This window comes from Manacus candei, unplaced genomic scaffold (assembly GCF_025592945.1).
Source record: "Manacus candei isolate 608988 ecotype Guabito, Panama unplaced genomic scaffold, ASM2559294v1 h1tg000027l, whole genome shotgun sequence".
In the NCBI taxonomy this organism is placed as follows: domain Eukaryota; kingdom Metazoa; phylum Chordata; class Aves; order Passeriformes; family Pipridae; genus Manacus; species Manacus candei.
In genome coordinates, this window is record NW_026138075.1 from 5,996,465 (window position 1) to 6,009,096 (window position 12,632).

The 12,632-nt window shown below is 40.3% G+C and overlaps 1 long non-coding RNA gene across 1 annotated transcript in view; it reads left to right on the plus strand.

Moving 5' to 3' along the window:
- The window catches only part of LOC127471976 (uncharacterized), a 273,985-nt gene that overhangs the window by 230,210 nt on the left and 31,143 nt on the right, over nt 1–12,632 (plus strand). The window contains exon 2 of the long non-coding RNA XR_007904822.1: nt 8,730–8,780. This is a non-coding gene — a long non-coding RNA (uncharacterized LOC127471976). The remainder of the gene's footprint in view (nt 1–8,729; nt 8,781–12,632) is intronic.

Sequence of the window (12,632 nt, forward strand, 5' to 3'; positions counted from 1 at the left end):
CATACCCAGAGTGTGGAAACAAATGTCCACTCAGCCCCACAGCCAGAGAGCTTGTTCACCTTCACCACTGAAGTGCCTGTGGCACGACAGGTGCTGTGTTAGCCAAGCTGAAAAGTGTGCTGATATTGCTCTGTATCTCATCTTCTCACCCCTTTTGCCTGCTCTGTACTCAGTCAGCCAGGCAATAAGAAGCACAATTAAAATTCCAATCCAGATAATTTGAACTATATAGACGTATTTTTTTCATTCCAATGAAAAGTTGTCACTAGGAGGATATTACAATAGAAAAACAGGTTTTTCCTTGTCCCTTTTTCTGTCTACTTGATTAGGAAAGCCAGCAATAATATTTTTTAAAAACTATTCTTAAAAAAGACATGGCTATACCTGTCAGTTAAGCTTCAGGTTTACTGGAAATTTTGAAGCAATTAGTCATTTAATATTGTAATAGAATTTCAAATCAATAGCTGAAATACCAGTAGAAAATAAAGAAAGCCATTTGGAAGAGATACAGAAGTTGTCAGATAAATGTCAATCTATGATATTATAAACATTATATCTGCCAAAAAATGAATGCACTGAATACATTGTGTTTGACAGGTAGAAAGGACTGTTGAATATACTCATTGTAAATGCTATTATATTAGCATTCATTCAGACAATATTACTGCTTGAGCTGAACCTGATGCCAGTACACACTCAGTCACACACATGCATGTTCCACATATCACTGAAGAGCAAGAACATTGCACATAACCATATATTCCAATCAAGAGAAATCCCCACATGAGTTGAAATAAAAATGTAAATAACCTCACTGCAGAAAGCAATCCAGTGATAGAGAAGTCAGGGTAAATTACTACATCCTTATCGTATGATGGGAATTATTGGCAATTTAATTAAGAACACATTGTATACAAAGCAGAGTGGTATTTTTTCCTGGTTCACAATCATACCTAACAAATATTTCTTCAACAAAACATAAAATCGAACACAGGTTGTTTAGGGGATTGTTAAAGGTCAGAGACAGAGGCGAAAAAATGTCTTTTCCTCTCAAGTGGTAACTACTAATCTTTATCACACTTTTTACAGTTGTACAACTCTTCATCTGGTCTCCAAAATAAATACACTATGAACTGCATGAAAACTTTCCATAGGACATTAGCAATATTTTCCTCTAGAAATCTGAATCTGAGAACATTTGTTATTGGACCAAGCTTTTGTTCTGTATCAGCTGATTTAGAAGCTGAGAACAAGCCTTTTTCCAGGCTGTTTCTATTTATTTTATAGATACCAGTATCAAGAATGTTACTACATTACTCTAAACATTGTGAACTTTGGTTTTCATGAAAAATGTACAGGTGAACTAGTAACAATAGATGGATAACACAGGATAGAGATCATTATTGTTACCTGCATCTCTCGTATAACTTAATTGATATATCTTAGTTTTGATATACAGCAGCCATATCCCAGCTTTCTGTTAAGAAAACTAATTGGCAATTGATTGAATTTTCCCATATTTCTTTTTTTTTTTATATCTGACTTAGTCATGGTAAATATGATGCACCTTATTACTTTGTTATCGCAGCATCTCATGGCACTATAATCTAACACAAGCAGTATAGTTGCAGTAAAATAAGTGTGTGATAGAAGAGGAAAGGCATTTCTATCTTTTCCTATGATATTAAAACAGAAACTAGTGTATCATTAAAGTTGTGGAGATATGTGGAAATATTGCATTTCTCTGATGACCAGTTCGTGAAATATTGTATTGTGAGCTTTGGTGAAGCGAGAAAAAAAGGTTTAGTGCTGTCTGGTGAGATGATCCTTGGTTGCTTGCTTGCACTCTGACTATTCAGCGTATGAGACTGTTCTGCAATGCATGCAGCACTCCTGTGCAAATGGGCTAAAATCCTATTGTCTCTTCGGGGTCTTTTGTAGGAAGTTCATAGCACTTCCTCATGTAAGAAGAGGCTATAGGGTCAAACTCATACACTCAAGTTTTATTTGCAGCTGGTAAGCACAGCCTCAGAATGAATTATGAGAACCAAAATACAACCCTTGGTTGAGTGATGAAGGAGTACTTTGAGATCTGATTTACTTAGGAAGTACTGCACTTAAATACTTTTGGTAATTTAGATTGTTTGATGGATATCTCGTCCCCCACACGCATACAACTGCTTTTGCTTATCTGATGATTTAAAAGAGAGGGGAAAATGTTCAGTCTTTCCTTGGAAGGAAATGTGAATTGTTTATGCTTGAGAGGAAGAACTGGGGTTAATCCACACATTCTCATTGCTCCATTTGATACTCTGAGGAGAAGTGTTTTTGACTGGGGCAGCAGAAGCACCCGGTTGAAGCATGGAAGAAAAAAAAATCAATTCTCCAGAGGGTAAATTCATGCAAAAGCAACATAAAAGGATGAGCTGTTTGTGTGAGAGGAATCAATATTCACATGCAAATGAAGTCCCTGAAGTTTATGAAGCAGTCCCATGCTTAAATGACTCACTCCGGAATAATCACGTGAAGGTTCAGCTCTAGTTTATTCTGCCACAGGGATTTTTGAAAGCATTCTTTACCTCTGCATTTTTTATGACTAACGGGTCTGAGAAAAATATGGCAAGTAGAAAAAAGGGGGCTTTGGGATCACTTATACATGAAAACACGGTTTGCCCCAGAACTAGGAGTCTTGTGCAATAAAACTCAAGGTTATGTTAAACATTTTGCACCTGCGTTTCAAAAAATCTCTTTCATGTCCTGCTAACATGTATTAGTCTTAAGTCAGTGGAGGCATGTAGATCAATAGTCAAGGGAAATCAAAAAGGCTTTTTCAAGGACTTTTCAAAAAGGTTTCTCTGAAGCTTTGGAGTTGTTTCACAATAGCTGTCTGCAGTACAAGGGGGCCTTTTATTTTGAAAAAAAAATTAAAAGGAATCCAGTATAAGGGATGCACTATGTTGAAAAATATGTGTTATTTGTAGAGTCCTGTGTTTTGATTTCTATTCTTTGTTTTGGTTTAAGTCTATAAGCAAAGAGGATGGAATCTTGTACTTTGAAAGACAAATGGAACTAGATTATAATGGTGCCTTTCATTTCTAGAGCGGTTAGCTGGAGGGCAGCACAAAATGTTTAGTCTAAAAATAAATTTAAATAGCTTTATTTAAAATATATATATTGCTGAGTGTACTTTTCTGGTTTTTTTCCCATTAAAAAAAGATCCTCCTTTTATAAGGATCTTTATGAATCTGCCTAATCATAAAAGGAGTACATTTCTGTCCCTTTATGGGGAACTGCAGAACTTTTAACAGATAAGAAAGTAAGTGTTCACTTTGAAGCAGCTGGTTTAACCACTAAAATTAAATTTTAAGGCCCCAGTCCAGCATCCACTGAATGTAATGGAGTTTGGAAATTGACTTGAGAGCAAAGAGCACAAGCTGAGAAACTTAAAAGAGACCGATTTCTTCAACATTAGGAATTCACGTCTGTTTTACAGTGTTAAAAGCTGATGAAATCAGATTGTCTGATCTCCTGGAAATCTCACCATGTGAAAGCTGTCCCTGTAATACTATTAGCTTATGCCTTTTGCAGTAGGCTACTTCCTCAGACACTTATATTATTGGACTAGAATATATACTTGCCTTCTGTATTCGGATTCGGAATGAGGAATGTAAGACAGATATGAAATGGGGAGTGAACGGCTCTGACTAACAGAGACTCTGTTCTCATCTACTGCATAAGTCTGCCCAGGCTTCATGCTAAAAGCCAAATTAAATAGGTCAGTATCTCACCAAGTATGGTCTGATGCTGGTGGAGCAATCATTTATTAACTAACTGGTAAGTAGGGAGACTCCAAATCCTAAAGCTTGCTTTATCCTAACAAATCTATCCATGCAAACTTTTACTCATAATTCTGTAATTCATGCTGCTTCAGTTGTAACAGTGAGAGGATATCCTGGATATTTTTATGTGCATTATAAAGGTTTTCTCTCTTCTACTCTTATTCCCTACATGGAATTGTTCATCTTCTCAAAATATTCATAATTTTAATAAGTAAAGGTACATTCCAGATGATGCTGTAAAACTATGTAAGTATTTCCAAAACCAGGAAGGGACTTCCCCATTTGCTTCTTAGAAAATTAAGCAGACTTTTTTCAATACTTCCCAGAAGCACCATTTACCAAAACAAATAACATCTTGCTTTGTTTTCTTTAATTTCTACAGAGACAGGTTTGGAAAATTTTGGATTCCTCCTGGAGGAGGAATGCATCAAGACTTTTATGAAAATCTGGAGCCTGCAATTCTTAACTGTGAGACAGATCGATCTTCATAAGCTGAGGAATAAGAAGGATGATGATCTCTTCTTATATTCACATATAATTTTAAATACTTTCATACAGTTTGACTATACCTGAATGCATTCCTCTCCAGGAAGAGAGCAATATTCACTGGTTTCCACTAACTACAGTCAGGATGATCACACCTCTAGAGGATGTGACTAAACACGGCAGGTAGCCCATTTTGGCCTCAAGGATGTGTTTCAGTTTCCTCTTGAAAAACAGCACACGGCCATTGAAGTATACTATTTCACACATAGGGGAGTAATTGACAGACCAATGTCTCTATAGAAAGATGGTGAAGCAGAGGGGCTTAGTTACTCTGAAGAAATGGTTGCTGAAAAAATGGTATAAGCTGATGTTTTCCAAGTAGGAACATCCCAACCCTTAAATTCTAGCTCTCATTTAGCTTGATTCAGGTTTTGAGAATGGATTTTTCCATTAAAACACTTGCTAAGTAGTTCAGCTCAAAGTCTGCCACATTACTTTTGCAGATGACACCAGCTGAGTGGTATGGTTGACATACCGGAAGGACAGGATGCCATCTAGAGGGATTTGGACAAGCTTGATAAGTGTGCCCATGGGAATCTCATGAAGTCCAACTAGACCAAGTGCAAGGCTGGGAGATGACCAGATCAAGAGCAGCCCTGTTGAGAGGGACTTGAGGGTGCTGGTGGATGAGAGGGTAGACAAGAGGTAACCACATGTGCTCACAGTCCAAAAAGCCAATTGTATCTTGGGTGGCATCAAAAGGAGCATGGGCAGAAGATCAAGGAAGGTGAGTCTGCCCCTCTACTGGTGAGACTCCACTCGGAGTACTGCATCCAGGCCTGGGGTTCCCAGCACAGAAAGGACATTGACCTGTTGGAATGAATGCAGATGAGGGCCACCAAGATGATCAGATGGATGAAGCATTTCTTCTATGAGGAAAGACTAAGAGAACTGGGATTGTTCAGCCTGCAGAACAGAAGGCTCCAAGCTGACCTTACAGCAGCCTTTCAGTACCTGAAGGGAAGCTACAAGATGACGAGATCCTTTTTACAGGGCATATAGTGACAGGACAAGGGGGAACAGCTTCAAGCTGAAAGAGAATAGCTTTAAATTAGACCTAAGGAAATAATTCTCTACTGTGAGGGTAGTAAGGCACCAGAATAGGTTACCCAGAGAAGTTGTGTATGCCCTGTCCCTGGAAGTGTTCAAGGCCAGGTTGGATGGATATCTGAGCAAACTGGTCTAGTGGAAGGTGTCCCTGATGCAGGTATTGGAACAAGATGATTTTTAAGATCCCTTCCAACCTAGCCCATTCTATAATTCTATGATTCTCGAATTGTACTTTTAAGTTCCCATTACAGAAGAGAAACTTCAAGCTAGCTGGGTGAAAATGGAACAAATAAAAGACTATCCATATATTGTAGTTCTTGTTTCACAACTTGAGGTGAAATGTTCATTACATTGTAGCTCCTGCTTTAGGATTATTTTTTCATTTTAACTTGGACAATCACTGAGTAAGAAACTTCATAAATCATCTCAGGAGCAGATATTGGTTAAGTCATACTCTTTTTTTTTTTTTCTCCAGAGAATGCTCTAAACTCTGGTTGTACAGACATTTCTCCTTGTTCTTCTATTCTGGCTGAATTAACTTTATGTTCATTGTTACAAAACTTGCACAAGACTGAAGGAGACTTTCTCTATTTTTCTTCTAATCTGATCTAGAAGTGTTGGGTAAGGCTTTCAATCAAAAGGATGTGGATTTGAGCTTCAGCAGCCTCAGATTAAAACTACTGCCTGGATACATGTTCTGGGCCAATGTTTTTACCTAAAAGGTGAGAACCATATCTCCTTTAGTAATTATTATTCTAAAGAAATAAATTCTCCCTTACGATTGAAAAACCATGGAAGTTCTGGATCCTGAACAGATGGAGGAGTTACTTCCAGCATCTTGGCAGGTACCTGGAGCTTGGAGAAATACCAGAATTACAAGTTGTCCTGTTAGCTAAGATAACTGCATTTTCCCATTCAGCATGTAGGGAAACCAGTCTGAGGTGACTGGTTGTTGGAGAAGTTAATAGTGATCAGATATTGACTCAGCCCATCCTGAGGTTTTTTCTCCAGTTTTCAGACACATTACCTTTAAAAAACAGAGACACTTTTAAAACTGGCACCTCTAAGCACCTCTTTCAGGTGCTTAGAGGTGCCTCTAAACTGTTAAAACGGAGCTGTTTTAACATGTGTGATGCTTTTCACACAAGAACAAGCACTGAGGAGTCTAAAGTTTGGCAAACATCTTGCGCCAATGGGGTTCAATTTTTATTTTGCTTTTCTCTTAATTTTAGTGGGACCGATTTTCACACTTTTTATTAAAAAAAATTCAGATCTTTCTTTATAACGTATAACTACAAATCATGGATGTCGAATAGGGACACAGGTCATTTAGAGATTTGTGTCCATCTCTACTCTTGCCCCTGGGTCTGTATTATTCAAGATAACTGTTCCCTTATCTAGTTACTATTGCTCAGTGTATAATGCAATAACTACTATTTAGCAGGATCCAGATCTGACATGACACCTTATTTTTAATTAGCATTTCTAAATTTTTTTACTCTTAGCTTTCAGAGCATTTCCTAAATATGAGCATGAAGCAAAACTGCTCATTTAGAGTTTTTGAACCCCTAGATTACATTGAATTTAATATTTGTTGAGAAAAGATTACTTGGAGTTTTTTGTTACATGTATACAAACAACTTCTTTTTCTATGTACTGACCTCTAAAAGAAATAACATTTTGTGTTTGTGTTAAGAAGGTGGTTGTTTGTTTTCTGTGTGACTTACCTTGGTTAACCAAAGCATTTGGTCTCTTGAATCCCATCATATGTGAGGGTTATTTCATTAAACAATGTATTTAGTGCAGCAAATATTCAGCATACATCTTGTAGTGCTGCTGGGACCTAGATTAAAATTCTAGTATACCAAATAGCCCTTTAGATTGCACAACTTCTGTGGATTTTATTTGTAAAAACAAGATATCCGGATAAAACTGAGTGAATACACTTACTACTTTAAAGAAAATTAAAGTGTTTCTAAAATGCATCATGGATAAATTGTATACTCTGGGTACCTTTCAGGATACTTTAACGAACTCTATAGGATGGAAAGGTGTCAGGGAAAAGATTATTATGGCTGCCAAAGATGAATCTTCACTATTTCAAAAGAGATTACATTTAGTTTTAGTTCTCACTATCTTGTGATAGCTATAAAGTCAATATTGGTACAACATCCAGACTTGAAAACTAGTTTGAGCTCATGTGTAGCTAAAGAACCATTAAAATATTCTCAATTAAAATGAATGACTTTTGTTCCTCTGCAAATTTCAGTGGGATTTTGTGAACTTACTGAATAAATCTACTAACCACTCAAATCATCATCATGGCCAGGCTTCGCAAACGAAGATTTGAGGAGGGCTTTACCCACGTTTGTTACAAGCGCGCTGCTGGCTAAAGAGGCCAATACGAGACAGACAAGTCTAGTTGCAAAAGGCACAGCAGAAAGACTCCTTAGGTGGTAAATTCTGCAAGGCACAAGTCTTTCTGCATTGTCTTTTCTCCTCAAGAGTGATCCTGAGTGCTTTCTCAAAAGCATCAGCAGCGTTATAGATGGTGTGTCTCCAGACCTCTCGATTGGAGGCCAGAGTAGACCAGTTATGTTGATCAATATGGCCAAGGCTGAGATGTTGTTTCAGGGAGTCCTTGTATCTTCTCTTCAGGGCTCCTCTCTTGCGGCAGCCGGTGGCAAGTTCACCATAAAGCAAGATCTTAGGGAGGCGGTGGTCCTTCATCCTGGAGACGTGCCCTGCCCAGCACAGCTGTGTTCTCAGCAACATGGTCTCAATACTTGTGACTGCTGGCTGTTCTAGAACAGATGTATTGGTCACATAATCTGACCAGTGGATGTTTAGGATTGTACAGATGCAGCATTGATGGAAGTGTTCCAGGAGACACAGGTGGTGGTGGTAGATGACCCATGATTCAGACCCATATAACAGAGTAGACAGCACAATGGCTCTGTAAACACTGATCTTTGTACTTTTCTTCAAGTGTTTATTTTACCAAACTCTTTTATGGAGTTTTCCAAAAGCTCTAAATGCCTTTGTTAACCTGTTGTCTGTCTCTCTGTCAATCTTACCATCTGAGGAGATGAGGCTACCAAGGTAATTAAACTGCTGGACTGATTTGAGCTCTGATTGGCCAATGGTGATATGGGGATGATGGAAGACTTCCTGAGGTGCAGGTTGATAGAGAACTTCTGTCTTCTTTAAACTGACTTCCAGCCCAAAGAGTTCAGCAGCATCTGCAAAGCAGGATGTTAAATGCTGAAGAGCTGCTTCTGTGTGGGCAACAAGGGCATCATCAGCATAAAGCAGCTCCCGGACAAGATGATTTAAGGTCTTAGTGTGGGCTTTCAGTTGCCTTAGATTGAATAGGCTTCCATCAGTACGGTATCGAATGTAGATACCGTCCTGATCATCGAGGTCTGCCGTGGCCCTTTGGAGCATCATGCTGAAAAAGATTGTTAATAGGGTTGATGCAAGAACGTAGCCTTGTTTCCACACCATCAGTTATTAGAAAGGGTTCAGAAAGTGCGTCACCGTATCTGACTTGGCGGTGCTGATCCTCGTGGAGTGAGATGATCATTTTAAGGAACTTGGGGGACATCCTAAATGTTCCAAAATCTGCCATAGACCTTTTCTGTTCACAGTATCAAAAGCCTTGGTGAGGTCGACAAAGGTTACATAAAGACCTTTATTCTGTTCCCTACACTTCTCTTGCAGTTGTCTGAGAACAAATACCATGTCTGCGGTGCTCCTGTTGGCTCTGAAACCACATTGGCTTTCAGGTAGAATTCCTTCTGCTATAGCAGGTATTAGTGTGTTCAAAAGTATTCTTGCCAGGATTTTACCAGCAATGGAGAGCAGAGTAACACCTCAGTAATTTGAACAGTCTGATTTAATTCCTTTCTTCTTATACAAGGTGATGATGACTGCATCTAGAAGGTCTGATGGTAGTTTGCCTAGTTCCCAACAGCTCACCACAAACTTGTGAAATTTTGCATGGAGTGCTTGGCCCCCATGCTTCCAGGCTTCAGATGGAATTCCATCAACCCCAGCTGCCTTGCCAGTTTTCACCTGCTGTATGGCCTTAAGGGTTTCTCCTAAAGTGTGGGTAGTACCCAATTCATTCTTCACCAGTAGTTGTGTGACGTACTGAATAGGTGAGTCTTGGACTACCCAGCCAGTACTGAAAAGAGTCTGAAAGTGTTCAGACCATCAATTCAGAATGGAGGTTTTATCTGTTAGAAGCGTTTGACCATCTGCACTGAGTAGAGGGCTTTGGACCTGGTATGTAGGCCTGTATGCTGTTTTCAAGGCCTCATAGAATCCTCTGTGATCACCTATATCTGCGCATAATTGAATTTTTCCTGCTAGATTGACCGACCACTTGTTCTGGATGTCACGGAGTTTCTGTTGGAGTTTGCTGCATGCAAGACGAAAGGCTGCTTTCCTTACGTGACAAGATGGCTGAGCAAAGTGTGCTTTGTGAGCAGTTCTCTTCTTCTTCAAAAATTCCTGGATCTCTTGATTGTTTTCATCAAACCAGTCCTTGTTTTTCTTGAAGGAGAACCCTAAGGATTCTTCAGAGGACTGCAGGATGCTGTTTTTAATATGTTGCCAAATTGTTTCAGGAGAGGCATCTGTAAAATCTATGGAATGGTTTTTGAGCCTAGTTTGAAGATTTGCCTAGAAACTGTCTCTCATTGTAGCTGTTTGAAGATTATTAACTTGGAGTCTTCTTCTTTTAGGTTTGAATTTAAGATTGAAGTTGAGTTTACAGTGCACAAGCCGATGGTCTGTTTGGCATTCTGCACTGGGCATCACATGGGTATGATGAACATTGCGAACATCACTCTGTCGCACCAAAACATAATCAGTGAGGTGCCAATGCTTAGATCTGGGGTGCATCCAGGTTGTCTTCAGACTATTTTTCTGCTGAAAGATAGTATTAGTGATGGTGAGCTGTTGCTCCACACAGAGTTCTAGCAGAAATCGACCATTATTGTTGCAGTTTCCAACACCATGCTTGCCTAAAATTCCTTTCCAGGCTTCAAAATTCTTTCCTACTCTGGCGTTGAAATCACCAAGGATAATTATCTTATCATCTGCAGGCACCTTTTGGGTAAGGCAGTGTAGGTTGGTGTAAAATTTATCTTTTTTGGCAGGGTCAGCTTGGAGAGTTGGGGCATATATACTAAAGAGGACAATGTGTTGCTTATTGTGAAGTGGGAGGCATAAGGAGATAATGTGATCAGAATGACCTGTCAGCAGATTTTTGAGTTTAGGAACAATAGAGTTTTTAATCATGAAGCCAACTCCTGAGACATGCCTTTCGGTTCTGGGTTTACCTGACCAAAAGAGTATGTAACTGACACCATGTTCTCTGAGGCTACCTTCCTCGTGAAGGCAAACTTCACTGATAGCAGCAATGTCGATGTTGAGATGTGACAGTTCATGGGCAATTAGAGCAGAATGATGCTCAGGACATCCACTATCCATAGAATCAAACGTGGTTCTGATGTTCCATCATGCTAGAGTTAATTTGGGTACACCTTTGGAGGCAGGTGTGTGCCTTTTTCTTTTGATCTTTGTGTGACCGCATTTGGAGAAGATGCCCGTTGGCCATGGTTAACCAACTGGGTGAAGGGGAATATGAGGTTTGGTTAAGCCACCTTTTCTAGGTCCCTCTCCACGTGGAGCAAGCAGTGCTCTCCTTGAAAAGGTTGCTTGGTCGTTCAGGATGCTGCCCAAAGAGACTGTCATCTCCAGTCAGTCTCTAACGACCAATATCCAGAACCACTTGCATGCAGGGTTGGGTCTGCGGCTCCCAGTGCATCTTTCACCTACCGTTTCGACCTTCACCTGTTGCTGCAGATGTTGTCCTTCTCCTGGGATGACTGCCAGAAGGCTAATGAGCTCATCCTGCCCAAGGATGTATTGTATCTGGCCCTATGGTTTTGACCTGTCTGGCATGGGCATACCGAAGGCATGTACCATTGCCAGCATAGCTCGCAACCACATGGGGTACACAGGCTTCATTCTTATTAAAACGATTAGGGTAAGTCTTTCACTTCCAACTTTATTGCCCCCTCTCTATATTCAATCCCAAGGAAATACCGGGGGACAACCCTTTGTCCTGACCACTCTTGTAGGATGTAACAAATGCATCCAGAACATACTGGGCCTGGGCAGTAGCTGCAGGTGAGCCAAAAACAAACAGACAAACCGTTTGAGCCCCTGTACCCACCTGGAGCTTGAGTACCTCTCAAGGCCCTAGCCTGGTTGAGACCCCAAACCCCCCAGAGGAAACCGTTATCCACCCTGGCCTTATCCTTCTCCCACCACGTTGCCTCATATCTTCCCACGCACCGCTTACCTGTGATACTTCATGCAGGGCTGCCCCACCTGCCCTCCTGCCAGTCCAAGGACCCCCACAGTCCACCCATCACTCTTCCCCCCGCAAACTGGATCGGTAAACCTCTGTGCGCTCCAAGGCTTCCCCTCTCCTCTTCCACGAGGGCACAAAGCCACACCAGCGAAGCTCCCCATCTCCTTTCCCCACCTGGGAACCCGCACAGAGGTTCCACTGGGGGAAACCACTCAAATAAAATGGAACTATATTGCCAAGAGAGTTTAATATGAAAAAAACAGATACCTACAGAAAAATTAAATGTCTGTGTTCCAATTAAAAGACAAAACATGATGCCTGGTAGTAGCTGAATACAAGTGGACAAGTCTGTACATTTCCCTTCCCTTTCCCCTTCCTCTTCCCTTTCCCCTTCCCTTTCCCTTTCCCTTTCCCCTTCCCTTTCCCTTTCCCTTTCCCTTTCCCTTTCCCTTTCCCTTTCCCTTTCCCTTTCCCTTTCCCTTTCCCTTTCCCTTTCCCTTTCCCTTTCCCTTTCCCTTTCCCTTTCCCTTTCCCTTTCCCTTTCCCTTTCCCTTTCCCTTTCCCTTTCCCTTTCCCTTTCCCTTTCCCTTTTTTCCCTTTCCTGCCTTGCCTTGCCTTGCCTTGCCTTCCCTTTTTCCAAAAATATAGGCTCATAAAACCTTAAACATAATTTTCTATCTTCTTCTACTCTACTAATTCCATTAGCAAGCATTTTTTTTTTGGCCTCTAAGGAGTACAAATAACACACTAAATAATTTCATGGGCGCACCTCTTTTTAAATTATCTTTGTTGCAACTAGCTTCTAA